Genomic DNA, 8,972 nt, shown 5'->3' with positions numbered 1-8,972 from the left:
AATTTAAAAATTAAAAGCAACTAATTAAAGACCCAAATGAATAGGAAAAACTAAAGCCACATCCAAATCTAATTAATATATGTTTGCTACAGGCTACCTAGATGGAAGAAAAACAAATGTCAAACATGTAGATGATAGATTTAGAAAATCCCAAAAAATATGAATTGTGAATTGGCAATCTCGAACTCTTTGTGTCAGTCGATTCTTCATATTCTTCTCCCCATGGGGCATTAGGCCAATGGACGGTCCAAGACTCCAAATGCATATAAAATGATAAAAAGCAAAGTTTTGATAATAGGAAATTGGGCTTGGCAATGGACTTGTACAATTGGACTTGACAATGGACAAAATTTTGGTTAATTTACATATTAACCAAAAAGCTCATTGATCTCATTGGCCAAATCGAGCAGCTAACGAGCTAATGACTTGACACCTTTTTTTTTTTTTTTTTTTTTTTTAAAAAATAAAAAAAAAAAAAAAAAAAAAAAGTTTGACAAGAAGTTTGAATAATTTACTAATTTCACAAAAAAAAAAAGGTCAGAAATTTTTGTGAGGTCAATTGACCGCACATGACCCCATGTGTGTCCGTCTATGGATGTGGTCCAAAAATGGTTAGATCATTTATTTTGTAGCAAACTGGAAATACGATTTAACAAATTTCAGCAATCGAAACAACATAAAACTAAGAAAGGTAAGAAATCTTAGGAAGAAAAAATTAAACTCGATTAGGACATTATTGTTCATCAAGTTATCTTTCGTAAGATTTATATTCAAGGTTAGTTCAGCATGAAAACAATTGTTTCATCTGTATTTCAAAAATGGGTGATGCTACACGTATATTAGTGTGTTCATAACGTTGTTCACCCCCTCATATGGAGGGGAATCTACTTCGAATGGATACTACATTATGTACAAGTAGCATATTCCTTCAAGAATGAACGTGTACACGCACAACATCCAATATTTGAGCTCCACATATTGGACATTTCCGCTACTCCGCTGCAACTCATGAGCACACTCGAAACGGGTGCACATATGCCCACATCCGTACTCACAGAAAATATATGCTACAATACGTACTATTGGATCCTTGCCTGAAAAAAGCATCTCTTCTATCGGATGCTGCCTGCATCAAATGACTATAATTTCGTGGAAATCTTACACCTGTGAGGTACCAGTACAAAACAGAATCAACTTCTGTTTCGCAGCAAATTCTACATCTTCCTTTTCTTAGGCCTTTAATCCTCAAATCCTTTCTTGCCTTCTGATCTGCATTTCATCCACTCTACCATCATTTTCGAGTTTGAACAAATAAAAAAGAGCTGAATATGTTTGAACCAGCAACGTATTGATTCAGGTGCATCTCAAGAATCCCATAAATATTTGATGAAGACAAGAAACAACCAAGAAATTAGGATCACAGAACCAATACTTTGTTCAAAGAAAAAGGGCCCCTACTTGCTTTCTTCTACTGCTTTATTACTGGTGACCACAATTAAATGTGATTCTTCTACTGCTTTATTACTGGTGACCACAATTAAATGTGATGGTGATATGACTTTTGCAACCTAACGAGCAGTTAAGTCTGAGCAAAGTTCTATATTAATTCCTTTACCAATATGGTTAGAAAGGTTCTGAACAGAGTATTTAATGGAACCTTTCTCACCAAATTAAGTTTTCTTAACAAATGAATGAAATAACAAAAAAATCATCTACAACCACACGCATAAACCATGCAGACAGGATAAACTCATGAAATACAAATGCAGAGTTTAGAGGTTATAACCAATAATCAGGATCATCAGATCATGAAAGACTTTCTGCGTAAAGGGGCATGCAGGCACCCATAATTTCAAAAATCACCTGAAGGACTTATAGCTGAAGCAGCCTCCTGCTCGATGGAACATTGTAATTTAACCTGCATATTGATGCAGCTCTTTATTGATTTTCGTAGTTTGGACATCTCTCGGTGGAGTTGCTCCATTTGCCCTCTCAAGTGATATATCAGATCCATTTCCTATAAGCCGAATATTTGATCTCATATAATAAGGGAGATCCAAATAATCAATGCAAGAATATCAAACAACCGACGTACAATTGTATGATTGTTAGTAGAGGAAGAGAGAGGCCGATTATCCTGGGAGTATGCATTTGAAGACAGAGATGGTTGCAAAGATGGAGATGCAGCCTGATAAGAATCATTGCTAACTTCATGAACTTGATTATGGAGCCATGATGGTGGTGCCGAAGAGGAAGATTGATCTATGCAATCATTGTTTTGTTGCCCAATTTCGCTCTCGTCTTCATATTCATTGTAATAGTCACTGTAAGATCTTTCTTCATCTTGCTCATCCTCTTCTTCTTCTAATTCAACCGCATCATCATCCTCAACTTTATCTTCTCCTCGTTCCTCCATCAGATTGTTCATCACATTCAGTTGTTGCTTCTGAGTGAAAGACATCATCAATTGGTCAATCCGATCTCTCAGACCACTTGAAAGAAAAGTTGAAACACTTCTTCTGCATACTATGATCATAGAATCAAATTACCGTGTATGACCATAACAGGGCATCCATTCTGAGAAATGGCTGTTTAAATGTAAATCTAAAAATTATAAAATTAAATCACTCTACACGACCATAAGCAGGGCATCCATTTTGAAAAATGGCTATTTAATTATAAACCTACAAAGTGCATGGAGCAATTAAGCTTATAGATTGATGTAAATTTTTTGTTAGTTTCATATACATATAGTAATTTTTATGTACCAAGTATATTTTTGTATTTTTCTTCACTCATGACTCAATTAGTAAATAGTCCGAACCATATTCCACCATTAAAATTTTAATCACAAAAACCAAGAAACTGATCGAAGATCAATGTCATAAATAAGCTTACGACTTATGCCAACGGCAGTCACTGCCATATTACACAACAAAAGGTACTTGCTCAGAGATTTTTCCATAACAGATATAATCTTGTTGTGAACGCTTAAATTGACTTCACATCCTTCAAAACTCACAACTCTATCCTTCAGTGCATAAAGGAACTATGCATTGTCTATTGTTTACATCTAAAAAGGTACTTTGATATTTTATTTTAAATTTAGCATCAGATAACATTCTTGGATGAGGATGATGATCAAGGTATTTATTTAAAAGTAACATTAACTGTTTCTGAAGTAATGACTATAGGTATAATAGCCGGTATACCTTTCAAGAAGCACATGTATGTCTTTATTCTCCAAGAAAGGATCCAGCATCTCACTGTATCTTGCTTGCCTGAGATCTTCCCAATCACTTCGTGGGCGTGATATATCACTTATCCAGTCTGTATTAGTTTCTGCTTGTTGCTGGTAATCAGAATGTAGTTCTTACCATTCATACTCTGGATGAGAAACATTTACCCAGTGGGAATCAATTCCCATTAGAAGCTTGTTTTCACAGTCACTGCATTGATGAGAACAATCATCAATCAAGTCATGATTGGTTCTGGTAAGATGTTGGTTAGAAGTAACTTCTTGTTGTTCCTTTGCATGCCTATTTTTGTTAACATCAATAAGGGGTTCTGCTATCTCTGTAGATTCAGCCGAGCCACGATTGTTGGATTCACAGTCTGTCCCTTGCCACATAAAATCTGATAAAGCACTTGCTTCTTGATGGAGATGCTCGAAGCCATGTGCTTGGAGACTTCTTTGTTGAATATTTTCGTCAACTCCTTGGGAAATGAGTTCAACTTCATGCTCTTTGGACGTTGTAAAGGTTTCTTCATCCAGGATGATATCTGCTGTTACTTCATGTGAAATTATGGAGTCATTTGTTTCTTGACATGTTGAAGAGGTTTCCTCGTCTAGGACGTGATCTGCTTTTACTTTATGAGAAATTAACGAGCCATTTGTTTCTTGTTGTTGATTTTGTTTAGCTGGTTGATTCAGCATATTTTCTGCTGATACAGCATTATCTACGACCTCTCTGTGCAAGTTCTTTGAGTCAATTGCACTATTTTGAACGTCTGTTTTGAATTGTTCCCTGTAAATATTAAAGCGATTTAGGTAATTTGGTCGAAGTATATGTGACATATTTCATTATGTCTCAAAAATATGGATAAATCATTTATAAGCATTCTCAGTCAGGAAACAGACAATGAAGACTACCTGAAATCTGTTTCAAAGGCTATGCATATGTTGAAAAATGAAATTAAATTGTAACACAATGGAATACTAATTTTGAAGAGTTATGAATATAACTAAGAGATTAGTGAAGATACGCAGCTACAGTTCTTCAGATTAATTCCTTTCATGAGAAATGCTTGAGCAAAATGAAGATTATCCTTAATGATCTCCTTTCAAACAGATAGTAATGGCACACAATGGTGAATGCTATCTCTACTTGATGACAAATTTAGATATCCCATATCTCGATTCAAAGCGTCAATGTATATGTAATTCATAGAGCTTGAGAAATGTTCTATAAATGACATAAGCTGATATATTGTGAAAGATGACAGCACTAACTATTCATTCAACTCCTTTCCTTGACAATATGCGAAGGGAAAGAACCACATAGAGCGTTTCCATAAGCAAAAATCTTCAAGGATCTAACCTGATATGTGCAATGGCAGATTGTGTAATTTTTTTGAATTCAAATGACGTGCTGTTTACTTGTCGACCCTCTCTGGCTTCAAGTCCACGACGAAGAAATCTAGCCCGGAGCAGAGCCTATTAAAAAAGCATGGTATTGTGGGAAAATAGATACTATTAAACAAGCAATGACTGAGGAGCTGTTTTAGAGTTCAATAATACCTGAATGCGGCCTCGCTGTGAGAACTTGGAAACAGCTTTACGTGCTACAAGTCCTTCAAGCTCTTTGGTCTCTCGCTCTCCATTTGCACAAGCAAATTTTTAAATGCACCACGCCCCCTGATGCGCGGAGAACACAAAACAGAGGAAAAACAACTCTGTTCTGATTGATCCAACGACGTTCTACAAAGATGCGATGATTCATAGTCGACAATTTGCTCCCTATTATTATTATCTTTAGTACTAGATGTCAGCTTTCTAATGATATTCGCCACCTGAGCCTCTCCCTCTCTCCGTGGCCTCAGAATCTCTTCCCATTGAAGAAGGAACCACTCAATGCCATTCTATCCGATTCCCAATCCCCAAATGTTTCCTTACTAGTGACAGGTTCACAAACATCGAAATGACAGGTTCATGAAGCGTTCTCTGTAAACGTGGTGCCCGAATTGCTCCTGGTGCTACAAACGGGTGAATTACTCTCCGAGCACTTGGCCTCAGCCTCGAAATCTCTCCATTTCTGAACCAGGGAAGAGACACCACGCAAATTAGGAGTCTCAACAGAAGTTTCAGATTGCGTTGGAGAATTCTCCGTTTAAATATCGAACAAGAGCCAGAAGACACGCGACCCTGGTTCTTTCTATCACCAGCAAATACCATTTCTCGAGCTCTTGCCCATTTGTCTTTATCACTAGCCTTAATCTTCCCACGATCATTTTCATTGTTCTTATTATTATCATCATTGCCGTTTCTGGTAATAACAATATTATCAGGAGAAGCAGTGACGTTGGAGGGGACTGTTTGCCCCTGCGGTTGATGAACCCATAAATCAGTATAATCAATATGATGACGAGGGTGCGGACTCTCTTCAGAAATACAGGAACTAACCAGGTCATTGAAATTCTTCTGGAAGGGAGCGGCGGTGCATCGATTCCGGCGGCTGTGAACCCTCCTGAGTACACAGCCAAAAGGCGAAGAGGAAGCGAAGTAGCGAACTCTACCTGAGAAGAAGCCATATTTTCCAATAAATGTTCAGACCCATTTGGTGCAAATGGGTGGAGAAGAAGAAGAACCCATTTGGAAGAAAGATGGATTTTTGCCGCTAATCAGCCACGAAATCTTTCATTCAAACAAGAACAGTACCAACAATCCATTTCTCTCTCTGACTATTTTCTCTCAAATATTCTTGACGTATCTCTCAGGTTAATTTGTTGATGGTTAATTGTTGGACACAGAATATTTCAAACGGAAAATTATCTCAAACATGCTAAATTTATGCCTCATATAATTTTTCCTGTCTGCTGCAGAATTCTCAGGGTTCGGTGAAAACTGGGAAGGAGAGAAAGGGACCGTTATTTTCTCACGATAGGCCCTATTTTCCCACGCCCGAGTTTAGCGGTAACGCCAACCTTTGCTTATCTACAAACATATAACTTCTCTCATACCTCAACTTTTAGAGAAATCTCAATTTAGTATTTAGACTTAAAATTTGTCTAAGTTGGGCTATTGAAACTTCAATTCAGGTTTAAACCTCGTAATTACGTCAAATTCCATCGTCTATCATTATAATGGAAATTGATTAATAAACAATAATATAATAATTGACCGTTTGCATACTAGCAAAAAATGGTAAATGAGTTATGACACTACTGCTCGATTAAGATGTTACAATGTTTTATTTTTATTCTTTTTTTAACATTTTTATGACATGGAGCTGTAAGTTAGCATTCCGTGAATGATTGTGGAAGATCTATTGCATTACGAGCAACAATTTGGAAATTTTCATCAATTTGAATGCGACAATGACAAAATGGTAAAATTTTAAATCAAATTGAACTTCAACTAAGGCTAATTTAAAGTTAATGACTTGATTGAGATTACACTGGAAGTCTAGTGACCACAATGAAATTTACACTCTATCTCTCTATTTTTCAAAATTTCAAACCTTTTAAATAATGCAATTAACAAGCAAGCAATTAATGACCTATTTTAATATTTAATCCCCTTTACGTTATTGCATCAAAATTTATCAGTTGGAGCATATAAATGTCTTTAATGTTGTCCATGTAACTTTATTTTATTTCATTTCATTTTTATAATATTGACCCACAATTTTACTCATATTTAGGCATAATGGTTTCTTATATTAAACTCCTTATCTCAAATTATATTAAATTTATTTGTCACATTTGTTACTAAATTTGATATCATATTCACTTTAAATATTGTTCATTAAATGTTAAAATATATTCTTGAATGGTGTAAAATAGCATAATTCTTCGATTTTCAAATAAACTTAAAAGAGATGAAAATCATAAAATTTATGCCATTTTTTATGTTACTTGTGCTTCAAACAAGAGCAGTAAAATTTGGAAAAATGCTATTTGTACGTAACTTTTTTTTTACATCAATTTTCACACTCTCTCACAAACGTGGAGTCCACGATTATTTTAATCGTGGACCCCCCACTTGCATGTGTGTGTGTACTGTGAAAAAAGTGTACTTGTAAAATGGATGTAAAATTTTATGTCTGCGCACCCTTTACCAATCTTTCTTCAACATCATGTTTTTCCATTTCTTTTTTCCCCCCCCAAAAAAACATATTATTTCTTTCAGTCAATGTTAAGAACTCAGCAAAATGATCTTCAACTCTCAAGCTCATTTCTTCATATTATTTTTTTCATAAAAAATAATGCTTATCGATAGTTGGTCTTCAAAAAATTATTATTTCTATGTTTCCTTTTGCATTGTGCAATATGTTTTTAATACTTTAATTCTGTTCTTCATTCACTTTCAGCCTCAAGATGACAGTAAATACCGGTCCATTCCTCATATTTCACCAAAAGAAAACCAATTGGACATATATATAGCCCTTGTTTGAGCCACATTATATTCTTAAAAATTCATTTTTGAATAGTAAATTGATGAGAAATGTATGGTTAAAAAATAAAGAAAGTTTTGGATTTACGTGTACTATTATTTTATTGAAAAATGTGCGGTTGAAATGATGTCAAATCACTATTTAAAAATGTATTTTTTTGAAAAAATGTGGCTCAAACATAGCCATAACATAATAGTCTCGAAGAAGAAAACTCTGAAGACAACACAAAATGGTTCCATGACATCAAAACTAGGGGCGGACCTAGAATTATAGTTCAGTAAGGGCAAGACGGAAAATGAGCTAAAATAAATTGTGAAAGAAACCAAAACAATCTAAAAATTTAAATTTAACAAGTTCCAACTGAAGGTTTTTGAAAATTTAGTGGGGGTGGCCGAATGCACTCATCCTTTAGTGGGTCCGCCCTTGATCAAAATCTAATTTTGATGGATCCTTGGGTATGTTCTATCATTTAAAGGAATAAGAATACAAATTCCTTGTTTAGTTGATGCTTTTCTACTTCTATTCATCAATTGTCGAAAATGTGCAGAGCACCAAAATTCAGGTTACTTTGTTTGACCATAATATAGATGCTTTCGAAAATCGTTTGCTTCTATGAAGGACATATCTCATGTCCAATCCAATTGCAACACAGATGAAGTCCGAGTACATTGTTATAGTTGGTCCTGTGCATTGGGTTATGTTGACACATAAAAATTCAGTCCAAATCGAACGGCCCAAGGAATGAAGTCCAATTGGAGGATCCCCAAATCAGATAGCCCAAAGAATGAAACCCAATCAAACAATTCAAGATGAAGGCCCAACTAGGGAGGCCCAAGAACGCGGTAACGCCATCGTCCAAGTTTGCAAGTCGCCCAGAATCTGAGCGAATGGAGTGCCATGCAGTCGCCCAGAGCTATTACTCTATTCTCGCCCAAACCTTCAAGTCGTCCAAGGTCTTAACAAACATAAAGCGTTGTGGTTATCAAAAAGTGCAGTTATCAAAGCAGTTATTAAAGCAGCCCTATCATGTTCCACGATTCAAGAAATTCAATCGAAAACGGTTGAACGACGAAGAGTAATGGCAGCAGTTAAAAAATGCAGTTTTCATGACAAGCTGCCCATTACGAGGAAAGTGGGCAGTTGTAGAACGATCAAGCAGTTTTTAGGCGGTTGATTACAAAAAAGATCATCCATGGAGTATAAAAGGGAGAAAAGACATAGAGTAAAGGACCGAATCAAAAACTCTCGAACAGAGAACATGTAATTTTAATTTCCTTAGTTTAGACTTAAACACTT

General features: G+C 35.6%; 1 pseudogene; it reads right to left on the bottom strand.

Moving 5' to 3' along the window:
* Window positions 1-759: 759 nt before the first annotated feature.
* LOC111370009 lies at window positions 760-5,811 on the bottom strand (annotated as a pseudogene).
* Between the last annotated feature and the right edge of the window lie 3,161 nt (window positions 5,812-8,972).

Source organism: Olea europaea, chromosome 21 (assembly GCF_002742605.1).
Source record: "Olea europaea var. sylvestris chromosome 21, O_europaea_v1, whole genome shotgun sequence".
NCBI classification, from domain to species: Eukaryota; Viridiplantae; Streptophyta; class Magnoliopsida; order Lamiales; family Oleaceae; genus Olea; species Olea europaea.
Note: the sequence above shows the minus strand (reverse complement) of the source record. Positions and strands in the feature narration are given on the sequence as shown.